Genomic DNA, 19,640 nt, shown 5'->3' on the forward strand with positions numbered 1-19,640 from the left:
CTAATTCGACTTGGTTGGAAATGTTTTGCGAAGAAGAACGGGCAAACATGTCAGTCTTTCGATGTGCAAAACCGGTAGTAACAGACCCAGAGACAAACAAAGTTCGGTTTCATCCGTTTAAAGTTTGCATGTTTAAGACTAGATGTAGAAAGGGACGACTTTACCTGCAAGTACCCACATCATTCCGGGTGGTAATTATGTTGTGTACAATGAACATGTACGCAACGATAACCATATTATCTCAGCCTATACAATGTCCACACATTAATGCTGTAGATCTCAGTGGTTTGTTGTACTATTAACTGTATTTCAGATAATAACAGTGACATTTTAATTGATTTTGACAAGAGAGGGGGTGCACCGTTTCTGGAGGTACTGCCATACCAGGTCGATGCGTGGAGTGGACGGAGCAAGCCCCTGTTCCATCTCCCTGCTCCAAAAATCAATTTAATATATAGCCCCCGGATAGGGGACGTATCAGATATTAAACTGATAAGAACAGATACTACACTTGATCTTAGCCAAAAGGCCGAGAAGCGATGCCACTTAGTTGTCAGAAGGGAGGATGTCATTCCGGACACAACAACCTAAAGTGACGGTTACCCACATTTATTAACCACAACGTGACATATCAACACACCAAACAACAACCGTGCACTTTTTGAATGACTGCATTATTTTGAAGGCTGCAAATACTTTTAATGGACGGAAGTGTTTGATCACTCCTGCTTGTCATGGTCACGTGGTACACGTCAGTCCAATAGTAAGCGGCGAAATACATTTTTTAAACACTCGCATCGCCCCAGTCTCATTCAACCAAACAAACAATGAATAGTCTTCAATATAAAATACATAAATGTTGGTTGGTAGAATATTTTTTCAAAACGCAAAGTAACTGTACGATCAACATTTGACCAATATAATTGTCGAGCCCGCCTCATGACCAAACTACTTCCGGCTTCTTCCTTGTGCCATTGAGACAAACACTTCCGCCACCAAGTGACGTGGAGTGGTAACTACATCACTTAAAACCGGACATGAAGGCAACACATTATACTTAAGCACTACTTGTAACTAACACGTAATAAAATTTATAACAATTACCCATGTAAAATGCTTAGAAATTATTTATAGTAATTTCTCAGTACCTGTACTGATAAAACGACACAGGTTGTGTTGTTAAAAGCATAGCCAGCATAGGTGCAAAAGTGTTACCAGTAGGTGGCAGTACAACACCAGCTTTCCGTACACTCGCTGCATGATCAGTCAAGTTGAATTGTTTTGTTTGCAATTCGATGTCAGCGACAATCTTTAACATTGGAATATGTGATACTCACCATTAGATGGTGGCAACATTGACATGCTTTCATTACAATAACAGAACATGTAGTCATTCAGAGGACATGATACATTCAGTTTGTATTCTCATTAAACAGAAGATCAGGGGAGAGCGCGCACGCAGTCCCCCACTACCACAAATTATGCAGTCGAGATTCCCACATTTGGGGAATTCGTAAGGGTCAGCACAGCCGGGGTGCAATGGCTGAGCCTCACCCTAGGTGAACCACCTTCTTGATCATGGTAACTCCCCTGCCAGGTAAGTATGAGTTGTTCATGGCTCACACACACAAGTCCTTCACACACACACCATGTTAAGTGATGGGCTCATCGCGTGCACACTAGCAAACACACACACTCAACAAGCCTGCACACGTACAAGAGTCTACTACACAACATTGTTTGATCATTACAATATTATCACTACTTATATTACACATGAACACAACTATTTGTTCCCATCATGCAATCTACACTACTACGCCTAGCCTGTACTGGAAGGGTCTTGGTGTCCCTGCCTCCCTTTACAGCCACTTCCTGCTTCTTTGTTTGGGACAGTAACACATGTTATACTGTCACCATCTAGTGGTGGGTAGCACACACTACACCGTTTAAGATTTTCACTGACATCAAACTTGAACACCTTTATAATGAAACATAACAAATCACATTTAAATTAGCTTGAAAAAAACACTAATTCCAATACAAAATATTGGGCAATATCTGAAAAATGCTGTTCACAAACACCTTCCGTCTAATTCGACTTGGTTGGAAATGTTTTGCGAAGAAGAACGGGCAAACATGTCAGTCTTTCGATGTGCAAAACCGGTAGTAACAGACCCAGAGACAAACAAAGTTCGGTTTCATCCGTTTAAAGTTTGCATGTTTAAGACTAGATGTAGAAAGGGACGACTTTACCTGCAAGTACCCACATCATTCCGGGTGGTAATTATGTTGTGTACAATGAACATGTACGCAACGATAACCATATTATCTCAGCCTATACAATGTCCACACATTAATGCTGTAGATCTCAGTGGTTTGTTGTACTATTAACTGTATTTCAGATAATAACAGTGACATTTTAATTGATTTTGACAAGAGAGGGGGTGCACAGTTTCTGGAGGTACTGCCATACCAGGTCGATGCGTGGAGTGGACGGAGCAAGCCCCTATTCCATCTCCCTGCTCCAAAAATCAATTTAATATATAGTCCCCGGATAGGGGACGTATCAGATATTAAACTGATAAGAACAGATACTACACTTGATCTTAGCCAAAAGGCCGAGAAGCGATGCCACTTAGTTGTCAGAAGGGAGGATGTCATTCCGGACACAACAACCTAGAGTGACGGTTACCCACATTTATTAACCACAACGTGACATATCAACACACCAAACAACAACCGTGCACTTTTTGAATGACTGCATTATTTTGAAGGCTGCAAATACTTTTAATGGACGGAAGTGTTTGATCACTCCTGCTTGTCATGGTCACGTGGTACACGTCAGTCCAATAGTAAGCGGCGAAATACATTTTTTAAACACTCGCATCGCCCCAGTCTCATTCAACCAAACAAACAATGAATAGTCTTCAATATAAAATACATAAATGTTGGTGGTTGGTAGAATATTTTTTCAAAACGCAAAGTAACTGTACGATCAACATTTGACCAATATAATTGTCGAGCCCGCCTCATGACCAAACTACTTCCGGCTTCTTCCTTGTGCCATTGAGACAAACACTTCCGCCACCAAGTGACATGGAGTGGTAACTACATCACTTAAAACCGGACATGAAGGCAACACATTAAACTTAAGCACTACTTGTAACTAACACGTAATAAAATTTATAACAATTACCCATGTAAAATGCTTAGAAATTATTTATATGCATAAATGTCTCTGCCAAAACGTTAAAAAAAAAAAAAAAAAATCGTGTGTTGTTGTACTGTGCAGGTTTGAAATAAATAATTCAATCAATCAATCAAAAATAGTAATTTCTCAGTACCTGTACTGATAAAACGACACAGGTTGTGTTGTTAAAAGCATAGCCAGCATAGGTGCAAAAGTGCTACCAGTAGGTGGCAGTACAACACCAGCTTTCCGTACACTCGCTGCATGATCAGTCAAGTTGAATTGTTGTTTTGTTTGCAATTCGATGTCAGCGACAATCTTTAACATTGGAATATGTGCTTCTCACCATTAGATGGTGGCAACATTGACATGCATTCATTTTAATAACAGAACATGTAGTCATTCAGAGGACATGATACATTCAGTTTGTATTGTCATTAAACAGATGATCAGGGGAGAGCGCGCACGCAGTCCCCCACTACCACAAATTATGCAGTCGAGATTCCCACATTTGGGGAATTCGTAAGGGTCAGCACAGCCGGGGTGCAATAGCTGAGCCTCACCCTAGGTGAACCACCTTCTTGATCATGGTAATTCCCCTGCCAGGTAAGTATGAGTTGTACATAGCTCACACACACAAGTCCTTCACACACACACCATTTTAAGTGATGGGCTCATCGCGTGCACACTAGCAAACACACACACTCAACAAGCCTGCACACGTACAAGAGTCTACTACACAACATTGTTTGATCATTACAATATTATCACTACTTATATTACACATGAACACAACTATTTGTTCCCATCATGCAATCTACACTACTACGCCTAGCCTGTACTGGAAGGGTCTTGGTGTCCCTGCCTCCCTTTACAGCCACTTCCTGCTTCTTTGTTTGGGACAGTAACACATGTTATACTGTCACCATCTAGTGGTGGGTAGCACACACTACACCGTTTAAGATTTTCACTGACATCAAACTTGAACACCTTTATAATGAAACATAACAAATCACATTTAAATTAGCTTGAAAAAAACACTAATTCCAATACAAAATATTGGGCAATATCTGAAAAATGCTGTTCACAAACACCTTCCGTCTAATTCGACTTGGTTGGAAATGTTTTGCGAAGAAGAACGGGCAAACATGTCAGTCTTTCGATGTGCAAAACCGGTAGTAACAGACCCAGAGACAAACAAAGTTCGGTTTCATCCGTTTAAAGTTTGCATGTTTAAGACTAGATGTAGAAAGGGACGACTTTACCTGCAAGTACCCACATCATTCCGGGTGGTAATTATGTTGTGTACAATGAACATGTACGCAACGGTAACCATATTATCTCAGCCTATAAAATGTCCACACATTAATGCTGTAGATCTCAGTGGCTTGTTGTACTATTAACTGTATTTCAGATAACAGCAACATTTTAATTGATTTTGACAAGAGAGAGTGTGCACCGTTTCTGGAGGTATTGCCATACCAGGTCGATGCGTGGAGTGGACGGAGCAAGCCCCTATTCCATCTCCCTGGTCCAAAATTTAATTTAATATATAGTCCCCGGATAGGGGACGTATCAGATATTAAACTGATAAGAACAGATACTACACTCGATCTTAGCCAAAAGGCCGAGAAGCGATGCCACTTAGTTGTCAGAAGGGAGGATGTCATTCCGGACACAACAACCTAAAGTGACGGTTACCCACATTTATTAACCACAACGTGACATATCAACACACCAAACAACAACCGTGCACTTTTTGAATGACTGCATGTTTTTGAAGGCTGCAAATACTTTTAATGAACGGAAGTGTTTGATCACTCTTGCTTGTCATGGTCACGTGGTACACGTCAGTCCAATAGTAAGCGGCGAAATACATTTTTCAAACACTCGCATCGCCCCAGTCTCATTCAACCAAACAAACAATGCATAGTCTTCAATATAAAATACATAAATGTTGGTGGTTGGTAGAATATTTTAGCAAAACGCAAAGTAGCTGTACGATCAACATTTGACCAATATAATTGTCGAGCCCGCCTAATGACCAAACTACTTCCGGCTTCTTCCTTGTGCCATTGAGACAAACGCTTCCGCCACCAAGTGACGTGGAGTTAGGGCTGGGCGATATGGCCTTTTTTTAATATCTCGATATTTTTAGGCCATATCGCGATACACGATATATTAGGGATGATGTTTGATAAGAAATTATCGAGTTCGAGCCTATTATAGAATCCTCTTATCGAACCGATTCCTTATCGATTCTCTTATCGAGTCCAGATAGGTTGTTGTATATGGAAAAAAAAACACAATATTTGGTTTAACAAATCACTTCACATTTTCTACTGCTCGCTACTATAGTATTACCATATCTGAGTTATTGTGCAGAAATGTGGGGAAATAACTACAAATGTGCGCTACATTCGTTAACCGTGTTACAAAAAAGATCAATTAGACTGATACATAATGTTGGATATAGGGAACATACAAACACTTTATCAATTGAGTCAAAAATATTACAGTTTGATGATTTGGTGAAATTGCAAACAGCTAAAATGATGTGGAATTAAATGATGCAATGAATTAAGTAAAAAGTTAAACATTGTACTGATATGATCCAGTTTAAGAGGTTGTTCAAATGAATAGTGCTTACAAAATACAAAGAAGAAGAATTATGAGAAATACTTTCAACCTTATTGAAAATAAGATATTCTTCATCTCAGTATATTAAAAATGACTGAATTAATTAATTACATATTACAAAACTGTTGTATATACTAATTCACAGATATTTTATTATAAAAAGGTCAGTAAATGATGTATATATCTGTAAACGCTATGAAGTGGGAAAGGGGTAGGATTAAATAAACTTTACTTCTTCCTACTCCTGTAAAGTGAGATGATATGAAACAGTGATGTATTATACTGTAAGTGTGTTCATGTTCCAAATAAACTAAAGAAATAAAGAAAGCACTAGTTTATTAGACAGACTTGCAAACTCTGTCGTGATGTAGGCTACAAGATAACGTTAACGTTATCAGACACATACAAAAAGGCTCACGTTAACGTTACCGTTAGTCTAGCTAACATGACTGCAGTCCTGGTTGACATAAGAGGTAACGTTACTACAAGTGAGCAGATATGGAAATTAACCGGCAACAGTTAACGTCACCGCCGCTGTAGCTGGGACTGGGGCAGACCCAAAAGACACGCAACTGTTGGCAACTTTTCCACACGATATGGTTCAGTTTTTTGTTCGTATATCGTCTGAAACATCTTCAACAAACAAAGTTCGGTTTCATCCCTTTAAAGTTTGCATGTTTAAAACTAGATGTAAAGAAAGGGACGACTTGACCTACAAATTATTGCCGATAAACAATATTATTTCCATTAATTTATTTGAGACCAAATTAATCACTGATGTAATGACAATACATAATAATAATAATGGAAGAATACCCTTTTAAATACAATTAACTTGTATTTCTAGAATATTTCAACATTGAAAGTGAAATGTAAACTTTTAAATACCAAGTTAAATAAAACAAACACATAAAAATAAAATATAATCCGTCTGTAAGCAAACATTTGCACTTGAATAAAAAAAAAAAAGGTTCTGTTTTTGTTAAGGAGGGGTGGGGGCAATGTTCCCTCTATATTTTCATGTGTGAGCAAACGCAAAAACTCCCTGAGCATTCAGTGGAGCCCATGTGAGCGAGGTCAGACTTGCACACTGTGGCTACACCAGCAGCACACCTGTCCCAAACCTGACTAAATAACAAGTTCAATCTCCATCCATCCATTTTCTACCGCTTGTCCCTTTTGGGGTCGCTGGAGCCTATCTCAGCTGCATTTGGTCAGAAGGCGGGGTACACCCTGGACAAGTCTTCACCTCATCGCAGGGCAAAACACAGATAGACAGACAACATTCTCTTATTATTATAATCAAATGACAGCAGTCATTTCCATGAGCTTATATTCCAATATAAGTGTTTAGGCCCACTTACAATGACAATAACAAAAAATATTGTTTTTCATGAACTGTGTACTTGTATTGTTTGTCTGGGTGGAAGTCCTGCTTTGGAAATAATTTGTACCCCTTTCAGACATTGCATTTAGTTCCCATTAAAATTCAGGAGCTAAGATTCGATTAAAAATCGACTATAGATACATTTTTAATTTATGTACTGTATATTAATGCACTTTTACATTTATTTTCGTTTCACTAAATAAACGTTTATCACTTGCAACTTTAATACGAATAATACGAATAAGAAACAGTTAAATTAGTTCTCACCTTTATTAAATTAATGAAAATGATAAATGGGTTATACTTGTATAGCGCTTTTCTACCTTCAAGGTACTCAAAGCGCTTTGACAGTATTTCCACATTCAGCCACACACACATTCACACACTGATGGCGGGAGCTGCCATGCAAGGCGCTAACCAGCACCCATCAGGAGCAAGGGTAAAGTGTCTTGCCCAAGGACACAACGGACGTGACTGGGATGGTAGAAGGTGGGGATTGAACACCAGTAACCAGCAACCCTCCAATTGCTGGCACGGCCACTCTACCAACTTCGCCACGCCGTCCCAAAAATGTGTGCAAAACTGGGCCATAAGTGTCCGATTGTAAAGGAGTTGGTCAAATCTCTCGGTGAAGTGGCTAGCTGCAGTCAGCCAAATTTTTAAAACTGTCTGCATTATTTTATTTACAATAAATACATCGATTATCGATTTTTGACGTTTACTAATCAATTTTATAATCATCTTTGTCATGTTCTGAAGACAATTACAGCCATTTTAGGAGCCCTTAGGCTGCCCATCGGAATGGATGGAATGAGCAGAGCTGTGGGCCCCTCAGACGTTAGCGATCTCGGAATTGAAGCGCAAATTGGATAACATTTCGGATAAACTTTTCACTCTACAAGCCGAAATTATGATCAATCAGAGAGCCAGAATGAACAATTAGATCAGACAAACCATTGGAATGTGTCTGCTTGCCCGGAATGAATAACAATCCTTATCTACAATTCGATTTCCTAGCAAATGGCCTTGGCCAAGCTGTGCTGTAAACATCCCAGTTAAAGATGCCCTTATTCTTCTAATCTTCTTCAAGAACACCTGTAATGTTGAACTCTGTTTTGTGAACGCCGAGCGGAGCGACCTCCAGGCCAATAGACATAACACTCACAAATGGACTTCCACACAGATGTGCACACATATCCCCACCCCACGCCTTTACCGCTCTCGTGGTGTGATGGTGTACGGAGCAGCGCCCTGAGGGTGGCAGCTTCAAACTGGATGCCCCCCGTCCCCCTCCACCCTTACTGTTGCTAGTGCAATGACATGTATTCATATGTGCTACTGTGCTGGAGGTTTTTTATAGACTTCAGCTCAGCCTTCAATACAGACATTCTGCATAAGTTAGTACATACATTTAATGACCTCGGTTTGGGCAGTTGACTGTGTTTTGTGGATACTGGACTTTCTCAAAAAAATGCCCACAAACTGTCCGTACGGGGAAATACACCTCCTTAACCTTTATCCTCAGCAGAGGCACACCGAAGGGACGTGTCCTGAGTCCAATACTCTTCTTCATTTTCACCAATGACTGTACTCACGCACACCCCAATAACACCATGGTTGAGTTTGCCGATGATACCACTGTTGTAGGACTGATTAAAGAGAACAACGAGACAGTCTACAGAGAGGAGATCAGGAACCTGACAGACTGGTGTATTGACAATAACATGGAGCTATACATCTCCAAAACAAAAGCGATGGTAACTGACTTCAGGAAAACCAAACAGACTGTACACTCCACCCTCTGCATTTGGAGTAGGAGGGCGAGCGAGTAGACCATATCAAGTTCCTGGGTGTGCACATCTCGGCCGACCTTTCCTGGAACACGCACATGTAACACCAAATAGGGAAGGGCCAGCAGAGACTGTGTTTCCTGAGGAGGCTGAAACAGGTCCATCTCCCCCAACCCCTGCTCAAACTTCTACAGGTCCGTGATACAAAGCACTTTGTGGTTTACCAGCTGCATTTAAGAGCACATTAACAACCTGCAGAAGGTAGTGAGAACAGCAGAACGAATCATCGGCTCCCCACTGCCTGCTCTCACCGACATTCCCACTGGCTGTCAAACAAAGAAGGCTAGCAGCATCGCATTGGATCAAAATACCTTGGCTATCTATAGCTAGGAAAAAGGTTCAGGTCCCTCATAAGCAAAATAAAACTATAAATAGCTGCTATCCACGGGCTGTAACCAGCATTACCTCCATCATTTAACTCAGTGGTCCCCGACCACCGGGACACGTACCGGACCGCACAAGAAATAAAAAATAAAATAAAATAAAATAAAAAAAAGTTTTTGTTTTTTTATTGAATCAACATAAAAAACACAAGATACACTTACAATTAGTGCACCAACCCAAAAAACCTCCCTGCCCCATTTACACTCATTCACACTCATTTGCACAAAAGGGTTGTTTCTTTCTGTGATTAATATTTCTGGTTCCTACATTATATATCAATATAGATCAATACAGTCTGCAGGGATACAGTCCGTAAGCACACATGATTGTATTTCTTTATGACAAAAAAAAACAACAACAAAAAAAAAACATCCTCCCCCAGTCCGTGGGACAAATTTTCAAGCGTTGACCGGTCCGCAGTTACAAAAAGGTTGGGGACCACTGATTTAACTGACAAACCAAACTAGGACTGTGTGATGAAGAGAACTTTTACGGTGTTTATGTCCATCCATCCATCCATCTTCTTCCGCATTTTCCGAGGTCGGGTCGCGGGGCAGCACCTTAAGCAGGGAAGCCCAGACTTCCCTCTCCCTAGCCACTTTGTCCAGCTCTTCCCGGGGCATCTCGAGGCGTTCCCAGGCCAGCCGGAAGAGATAGTCTTCCCACGTGTCCTGGGTCTTCCCCCGTGGCCTCCTACCGAAACACCTCCCTAGGGAGGCATTCGAATGGCATCCTGACCAGATGCCCGAACCACCTCATCTGGCTCCTCTTGATGTGAAGGATCAGCGGCTCATTTCGGCCGCTTGTACCCGTGATCTTGTCCTTTCGGTCATAACCCAAAGCTTATGACCATAGGTGAGATGGGAACGTAGATCGACCGGTAAATTGAGAGCTTTAAAGTATTTCTGATTCTGATTCTGATTCCTTCTTCACCACAACGGATCGATACAGCGTCCGCATTATGAAGACGCCGCACCGATCCGCCTGTCGACCTCACGATGCACTCTTCCCTCACTCGTGAACAAGACTCCGAGGTACTTGAACTCCTCCACTCAGGGCAATATCTTCTCCCCAACCCGGAGATGGCACTCCACCCTTTTCCGGGCGAGAACCATGGACTCGGACTTGGAGGTGCTGATTCCCATCCCAGTCGCTTCACACTCGGCTGCGAACCAATCCAGTGAGATCTGAAGATGTTAGCCAGATGAAGCCCTCAGGACCACATCATCTACAAAAAGCAGAGACCTAATCCTGCAGCCACCAAACCAGATACCCTCAACGCCATGACTGCGTCTAGAAATTCTGTCCATAAAAGTTATGAACAGAATCGGTGACAAAGGGCAGCCTTGGCGGAGTCCAACCCTCACTGGAAACGTGTCCGACTTACTGCCGGCAATGCGGACCAAGCTCTGATACTGATCATACAGGAAGCGGACCGCCACAATCAGACAGTCCGTTATCCCATACTCTCTGAGCACTCCCCACAGGACTTCCCGGGGTACACGGTCAAATGCCTTCTCCAAGTCCACAAAGCACATGTAGACTGGTTGTGCAAACTCCCACGCATCCTCAAGGACCCAGCCGAGGGTATAGAGTTGGTCCACAGTTCCACGACCAGGACAAAAACCACACTGTTCCTCCTGAATCTGAGGTTCGACTATCCGGCGTAGTCTCCTATACAGTACACCTGAATAGACCTTACAGGGAAGGCTGAGGAGTGTGATCTCACGATAGTTGGAACACATCCTCCGGTTCCCCTTCTTAAAGAGAGGAACCACCACCCCGGTCTGCCAATCCAGAGGTACCGCCCCCTATGTCCACGCGATGTTGCAGAGTCTTGTCAACCAAGACAGCCCCACAGCATCCAGAGCCTTAAGGAACTCCGGGCGGATCTCATCCATCCCCGGGGCCTTGCCATCGAGGAGCTTTTTATGTAACCACGTCAACCTCAGCCCCAGAAATAGGAGAGCCCACCACAGATTCCCCAAGCCCTGTTTCCTCACAGCAAGACGTGTTGGTAGGATTGAGGAGGTCTTCGAAGTATTCCCTCCACCGATCCACAACATCTGCAGTCAAGGTCAGCAGAACACCAACCCCACCATACACAGTGTTGACATTGCAGTGCTTCCCCTTCCTGAGGCGGCGGATGGTGGTCCAGAATCGCTTCGAAGCCGTCTGGAAGTCGTTTTTCATGGCTTCCCCGAACTCCTCCCATGTCCGAGTTTTTGCCTCCGCGACCGCTGAAGTCGCACACCGCTTGGCCTGTCGGTACTTGTCTGCTCCTTCCGGAGTCCTATGAGCCAAAAGAGCCCCATAGGACTATTTCTTCAGCTTGACGACATCCTTCACCGTCCACCAGCGGGTTCTAGGATTACCGCCACGACAGGCACCAACCACCTTGCGGCCACAGCTCCAATCAGCCGCCTCCACAATAGAGGTACGGATCATCGTACACTCGGACTCAATGTCCAGCGCCTCCCTTGTGACATGTTCAAAGTTCTTCTGGAGGCGGGAATTGAAACTCTCTCTGACAGGAGACTCTGCTAGGCGTTCCCAGCAAACCCTCACAATGCGTTTGGGCCTGCCAGGTCTGTCCGGCATCCTCCCCCACCATCGCAGCCAACTCACCACCAGGCAGTGATCGGTAGAAAGCTCCGCCCCTCTCTTCACCCGAGTGTCCAAAACATGAGACCGCAAATCCGATGACACAACAACAAAGTCGATCATGGAACTGCGGCTCTTATGTTTGAACATGGTGTTTGTTATGGACAATCTGTGACGAGCGCAAAAGTCCAATAACAAAACACCACTCGGGTTCATATCCGGGCGGCCATTCTTCCCAATCACGCCTCTCCGGGTTTCACTGTCATTGCCAATATGAGCGTTGAAGTCCCCCCAGTAGAATGAGGGAATCACCCGGGGGAGCACTCTCCAGTACACCCTCGAGTGAATCCAAATAGGGTGGGTACTCCATTTGGCGCGTAAGCGCAAACAACAGTCAGGACTCGTCCCCCCACCCAAAGGCGGAGGGAAGCTACCCTTTCGTCCGCTGGGTTGAACTCCAACATGCAGTCTTTGAGCCGAGGGGCAACAAGAATTGCCACCCCAGCCCGTCGCCTCTCACTGCTGGCAACGCCAGAGTGGAAGAGAGTTCAGCCCCTCACGAGAGAACTGGTTCCAGAGCCCTTGCTGTGCGTCAAAGTGAGTCAGACTATATCTAGCCGGAACTTCTCCACCTCGCGCACTAGCTCAGGCTCCTTCTCCCCCAGCGAGGTGACGTTCCACGTGCCAAGAGCTAGCTTATGTAGCCGAGGATCGGACCGCCAAGTGCCCTGCCTTCGGCTTCCGCCCAGCTCACATTGCACCCGACCTCTATGGCCCCTGCTATGGGTGGTGAGCCCATTGGAGGGGGACCAACGTTGCCTCTTCGGGCTGTGCCTGGCTGGGACCCATGGGGAAAGGTCTGGCCTCCAGGCGCTCGCCATCGTGCTCCATCTCCGTGCCTGGCTCCAGAGGGGGGGCCCCGGTGACCCACGTCCGGGCGATGGAAATCTGGGTCATTCGTTTGTATTTTTCATAGAGGTCTTAGAGCTGCTCTTTGTCTGACCCTCACCTAGGACCATTTTGTCTTGGGAGACCATACCAGGGGGCATAAAACCCTCGGACAACATAACTCCTAGGATCATTGGGACACGCAAACTCCTCTACCACGATAAGGTGGCAGCTCAGAGAGTGTTTATGTATCCCACATATTTTTTTTATATTGCATGCTTTTTTGTTTTTTTATATTGTGCTCTCTAGTTTTTATTTATTAATATTTCTAAATGATAATTATCTGGTGCTTCTAAACTGTATTTCATTGTCTTTCTGAGAGCAATTACAATAAAGAAATTCAGTCATTCATATACTTTATGGAGCTTGATTGAGGGTGGTACACACGTCCACAGAAACATGCAAGTGTGCAACATAGCCAACTATATTGCAACCACTTCTCTACATGCACTACAGAGGAATCTTTCAGGGTGGATACAAACCTCATGAATCTCACATCACGTCATTAATCTGTTTTGATCAAATATTGATCGCAAACTTACCTTGGATGACTCACTCAGTCGCTGCTGCCGACACACACGGCTTTCAATTTCCATGATGCTGTATTGGTGTTTATCTGAACAAAAATATCAGGAAACAGATCAAAAACATCATAGGAATTTCATCTGTTCAAACTTGTAGGGGTGGGCGATACTACAAATGTTGATGTCAACCTGATACCAATTAAATTACAGGGCCAGTAATGTTGATACCAATACTTACTAATAAACAATATACGGTCCACCATGAATACATTTCCAAAGCCAAAAATAGATTTTGCTCTACCTGTCAGGTGGTGGTATGCATTGTAACACCGCTCGGAATGTTTTATTATATATTTAAGTGAAAGACAGGAAGTTTTTCTTGCATTATGCATTTACTAAATGTTTTTATGAACATTTTATTATTACCAAGAAAGTGTAGACTGCATGAATGTACAGTATGTGTCTTGTGAGTGCACATCCCGTAATATCTGTTCCACACGTAAACAAGGATTCCCATTTAGACTTACTTGTGTATTAGGATTTACAACAATCCTTGGACTAATAGCTTCATATTCAAGGGGCCCGATTACGCAAAAAAATACTTTTTTACCTGATGGTACCTGCTTATGTGTATTTGGGATCTGGGTAAGTCCCGGAAACTTGAAATCAAACCATAGAGGCATTGCAGAGATATTTATAAAACAATCTTGCTTTCCTTCATACTCTCTCCATACTGTCCATTTGGAATTTGCTCCTTTTGTGACGTTTTTTGTCATATGTGATTTTCCACCATATATGGTGGAAAATTACCCAAACATCCTTGTGTGACTCAGCCAACTTGATACGGCTACTCTTGCGTTCAAAAAAGTTCGAAAAAATAAAATTGAAGATAGCAGAGTAGTCCTGAGGAGGAGGTATTTGACTCACTAAATTCCTTAATAAGCACTCGCGGAGATATGTCGAGATTCCAAATTATCATTATTTATTTTCACAAACAAAAAATATTCTCCGTGGTTGACTTTATAATAATCAAAATAACTTATTTAGTGTTAAATAAACTGTTTCACTCCTCACTCCTTCAACATGATAGTGTTGTGTTTTAGTGTGTTCCTGCCTTCTTTGTTGTCTGCACCTGTGTTTTAGTGATTCATCCTCGGCGAGGGGCGGACCTGGTGACACACCTGCTCGCAATTAGCCCGCCAGTATTTAAGCTCGTCACCTACAGCTTGACCTTGCTGGTCATTGTTTCCTGAACTCCGCACGTGCATGCGCATACTTCGCCTCATGGTACGTTGCTTTCCCTTGTCCTGTTATTTCTAACTTCTTTGTGTTTGTTCCCTAGCCTCCTTGAGGCAGCAAAGACTTTATGCGGTGCTTGGTGCGCCCTGGCTTTCCCCCTGCCAACCACTGAGGAACCTGTTTTGTTAATATACATGGTGTGCACTTTTGCCCCATCGCTTTTTGTTAAATTTTTTGACCTATTAAATGTATTCCTTTTTGTATTTCAAACTTGCCTACCTTCTCTGCATCCCGGGGTCACCCCCCTTGACCAGTTCATAACAGATAGACAGACAAAGGGCACCCAGCTGTCCTGTCTTCTTAATTATAGGAGGAGGAAGTGGCTTACCATCAGGAGCGTGAGCAGCTGAAAACAATCAATCTAAGGCTGCAGCAAACGATTATTTTTCTATCAATTAATCTATAGATTATTTTTTCGATTAATCGGTTAATCTATAGATTATTTTTTTTCGATTAATCTATAGATTATTTTTCCTTTTACTTTTTTTTTTTTTTTTTAATGAAGATGAAAAAATAAATGTAGGCCAGTTTTTTCAAAAGGCATGGCTTTTATTTACAAAAAAAAAGTATGGCCATTCCGTCAACATTGACAACAACATGACAAAATATTCTGTAACAATGTAAACATTTAAAACTTTTAACATTTAACAAAATTAAAAGTAGCTTATTTGCTTTTTAATGTGCAAATATAAAAGTAAACATCCAGTGCAAATCTTAATATTCTGCAATAGTATAAGCATTTCAAAAGTAAAAGTATTGCTTATTTTGCTTTAAAATGTGCAAAAATAAAGATAAACACCCAATACAAAAAAGTGCAAAACGGAAATATTCTGTAACAACAGTGTAAACATTTCAACAAAAGTAAAAGTATTGCTTATTTGCTAAAATGTGCAAAAATAAAGATAAACATCCAATACAAAAAAGTGCAAAACGAAATATTCTGTAACAACAGTGTAAACATTTCAACAAAAGTAAAAGTATTGCTTATTTTGCTTAATAACACAACAATGATAGTATGATTAAAGTGAAAGTTAATTGTTCGTTTGTACATAGTATATGTAACTGTTAATGTTGTAAAAGGTATTTGCACAACTAATTAACGTTAGCGTTTGTGACACGTCTTGTGCCGTGGGGTTCTTTCAGGACCGACAGACTGAACGCCAGACGGCTTTGCCAGGTTTACAATCTTTTAATTTTACACAAAGTCTTTTCTCTTCCAACTCTTTTCTCTTTCTTTCCTCGCTTTTCAGCTCCTCTTCCTCGCTCGCTCGTCGTCCTCTGTCTCTGGCTCTCCTCCTCTCTCGCTCCACGTCAGCTTCACTCTGGCTCCTTCCAGTCTCTCTTCCCTCTCTCTCTGCTGCTCCCCTTTTCTTAAGCGAGAGGAGATTGGATGATCGTGCGCGGATCGCGCACCTGGGCACGATTGCAGCGTCGCTCCCGGCGCGCCCCGCCTCGCCGCTCGCCGGCCCCGCCTCTCCACAGCGTTAAAGAGGAGCACGTCTTTGTAAACACTGAACAGGCACGCCAAACGCGCTTCTCAGAGCGAAACGGTGCTTTAGTTTATGAATTTACAACGCAGATACAAATGACACATTCATATTTTTGTGTAATGATGACAACGTATATTCACGCGGACAATTGACTAGTTGATGGTGATGGCAAGAACGCTGTCGGGTGTTTTCTTTTCAAATGTTCGTTCATAGCCGTTGTGCTGCTATGATAGGCCATTTCCGCTCGACACAGTGTGCATACAACAACATTATTAGGCCGTTTATTGAAATACTCCCACACTTTTGACGACTTTTGGCGTGCTTTTTTCCCCTCGCTCGCATCGTCTGCTTTGCGCTCCGCCATGACGGTAGTGTGACGTAAATATGCGACGCGTCGACGCACAAAAGCGTCGTCGACATATTTACGTAACCGATGACGTCGACTACGTCGACGCGTCGTTTCAGCCTTAAATCAGTCGATCACAATTCATCTAAAACATCCAATAATTCATCAACATCATTATTGACATTATTTGATTTCATTGTCAAAACAATTAATAAATCAATAATATAGATAGGCTCCAACATCCCGGCCCCTAATTGTGTGCTTTAGCAAAACAATTACATAAATAATACTATTCAAAAGGAGCTATGATAGAACAATACAATTCAAACAATTATGTTATTCAAATTCAAAGTTAATTAAGTTACTTTTTTGAGTTACTCGTCAAGTCTCTTCAAAGTCCATAGTCATATCAGACTATCATCGAGTCATCGAGGCTGGAGAACCGAATCCCCCCTCAGTCCATCGACTGCTTCCATTAGCAGGCATGTAATGCATGCTGTGCTATAACATCTTGTCGACGATAAAACCCAATGAAGGAAAATGCGCTGTTGCTTTAACCAGCGCAAGTCACTACACTAACTTTCAGCCTTATGTGAAGTAAAAATGGCCTTGCCTTTAACTTTCATGTTTCAGGGCAATGTGCCTTCCACTGTGAGGAAGTCACTTAGAGTGTGTGCAAAGATTAGCCTGCTTAACCACAGACCTTCACAAAAACACAACCCCCTGCCCCCAAAAAAATAAATATATATTTTAATGGCAGGCTTGGTGGCTACTATTTATGGCAATGGAGGAGACAATGAAACGGTAAGTATTTAGGTTAGTAATGTGTGAATAATTTGTTCGCAAAGTTAGCTCGATTTATCGTGTAGCTAGCTTAGCTTTCTAATGTAAGATAATCGCATCCCTGTCCTCCGGCAAAATAAAGAATGATTTTCCTAAAAAATAATTTTAATTGGATCAGTGCCTTCTGTGTTTGGCAATGGACGAGTTAGTATTATAATCCAATATTATTAGGACGGCGTGGCTCGTGTGGTAGAGCGGCCATGCCAGCAACTTGAGGATTCCAGGTTCGATCCCATCTTCCGCCATCCTAGTCATGTCCGTTGTGTCCTTGAGCAAGACACTTCACCCTTGATAAGCGCCTTGCTTGGCAGCTCCTCCCATCAGTGTGTAAATGTGTGTATGAATGGGTGAATGTGGAAATAGTGTCAAAGCGCTTTGAGTACCTTGAAGGTAGAAAAGCGCTATACAGGTACAATACATTTACCATTTTGTTTGTGAGCCTCGTGAATGATTATGTAGCCCGTAGCATAGCTATACTGTATTAGTCGGCCCAATTGTGTGTTCAAAGCAGCAGCAGTAAAAGTATTAACATGTTATAGAATAGAAAAGTCCAGAATCTAGCAATGGAGAGATAATGACTCTGTAGAAGTTTAACCTCAGCCAGCGTTTCGTACCAGAAATGTATGACCCAGCTTCCTTACTTTGTGTCCGCCGTGTCAAACCACAGTGAGCCGCGTTGTCTCGCTATATCATCCGGGATTTTGTGTTGTGGTTAAAGTCAGGTAGAAATTACATGGACGGCAGTATTTTGTAACAGACCACCATGTTTGATCGAGGTAATATATGCTTACAGCTGACAACTATCATTTTGTCCATACCTAGGATTGTTTAATAGAAGTGCATCGGTAACTCACACTACAATCCGTACCTTGGTTTTAGGGCCACGGTTTCGCTTTTTTTTTTACAGTATGTTTTGGGGAGAACAACTTTTTTTCCTCTCAATGTTATTTTGTTTTATTGCTTGTCATCCCAAATTTCTTTCTTCAGTAAACAAAGTATCAGCGGTGTACTGAATACACCTAACCCTAACCCTAACACTTTTATTTCAAGTTAACATTTACTAAACACTACTTTCGAATGGTAAATTCTCATTCTAATTACTTGTATGCATCCATGCTTCTCTCCAGTGGTTAGACAAACAGCAAGCAATCACCCAGATTTTGGCGTTTTTTTAAAATCTCAAATTCTTTATCTTATAATTAATGAAAATACATTATAATGCAGTTTGAATTTGAGGTACTGCATTGTGGATAAATGTGTTTATACACAAATTCAAAAATGGTTTTAACAAAAAGTGTCTGTCTGCAGAAGTGAAGTGAAGTGAATTATATTTATATAGCGCTTTTTCTCTAGTGACTCAAAGCGCTTTACATAGTGAAACCCAATATCTAAGTTACATTTAAACCAGGGTGGGTGGCACTGGGAGCAGGTGGGTAAAGTGTCTTGCCCAAGGACACAATGGCAGTGACTAGGATGGCAGAAGCGGGGATCAACCTGCAACCCTCAAGTTGCTGGCACGGCCGCTCTACCAACCGAGCTATACCGCCCCAGAGTTCTTTAGCACGTTATATACAAGGAGTTGAAACAAAGCAAACATAAAAAAAGTCAGATTCAAAAATATTTATATATAAAAATGTATTTAAATGTATTAAATTAGTTGTCTTTATTCTCCCAGTCGGAGACCAACGCAGTCGTTCAGTCACAACAGACATTTGAGTGCGTGCTAGTCCGCATTGAGAGCAGGATTACTGCGCATCACAACATGAGCTGCAGCAGTCACTGAAGTTGCTGCTTCTTCTAAATGTTATGTTCCATCTTCTATGCTCATGTTAACCACACAGGATCACGGTCAATAAAGGCGGATTGTTCCATGCAGGATTATACCAAGCACCATTGCTTGCCTACAGTTTACTACTGCGGTACCTTCTAACAGACATTTCCGCCATGTTTGATCGATGAACTATGCCAAAAGCTGATCATCGTGATCAAACTCAAATTAATCGTGATCACAATCATATAATCGTCCAGCCCTACTCTTAACAAAACAAAACAAAAAACAACTGTAGTAAACAAGGCTGCCGGGCTAAAAGCTAGTCAGCATAAGAGGTGTGGTAAAGAGTTGATATTAAAAT

The 19,640-nt window shown here is 42.2% G+C and overlaps 5 non-coding genes across 5 annotated transcripts; all 5 read right to left on the minus strand.

Moving 5' to 3' along the window:
• Positions 1-350: 350 nt before the first annotated feature.
• On the minus strand, positions 351-541 carry LOC133618244 (U2 spliceosomal RNA). Its single transcript, XR_009817178.2, has one exon. It is a non-coding gene; the product is annotated as a U2 spliceosomal RNA (small nuclear RNA).
• A 900-nt stretch (positions 542-1,441) lies between these two features.
• LOC133618220 (U1 spliceosomal RNA) lies at positions 1,442-1,605 on the minus strand. The gene has a single exon (XR_009817155.1). It is a non-coding gene; the product is annotated as a U1 spliceosomal RNA (small nuclear RNA).
• Positions 1,606-2,442: 837 nt separating this feature from the next.
• On the minus strand, positions 2,443-2,633 carry LOC133618321 (U2 spliceosomal RNA). Its single transcript, XR_009817251.2, has one exon. It is a non-coding gene; the product is annotated as a U2 spliceosomal RNA (small nuclear RNA).
• Positions 2,634-3,643: 1,010 nt separating this feature from the next.
• On the minus strand, positions 3,644-3,807 carry LOC140679569 (U1 spliceosomal RNA). Its single transcript, XR_012050979.1, has one exon. It is a non-coding gene; the product is annotated as a U1 spliceosomal RNA (small nuclear RNA).
• Positions 3,808-4,641: 834 nt separating this feature from the next.
• LOC133618317 (U2 spliceosomal RNA) lies at positions 4,642-4,832 on the minus strand. The gene has a single exon (XR_009817247.2). It is a non-coding gene; the product is annotated as a U2 spliceosomal RNA (small nuclear RNA).
• Positions 4,833-19,640: the final 14,808 nt, after the last annotated feature.

The sequence above is a fragment of the Nerophis lumbriciformis genome, linkage group LG18, assembly GCF_033978685.3.
Source record: "Nerophis lumbriciformis linkage group LG18, RoL_Nlum_v2.1, whole genome shotgun sequence".
Classification (NCBI taxonomy): Eukaryota; Metazoa; Chordata; class Actinopteri; order Syngnathiformes; family Syngnathidae; genus Nerophis; species Nerophis lumbriciformis.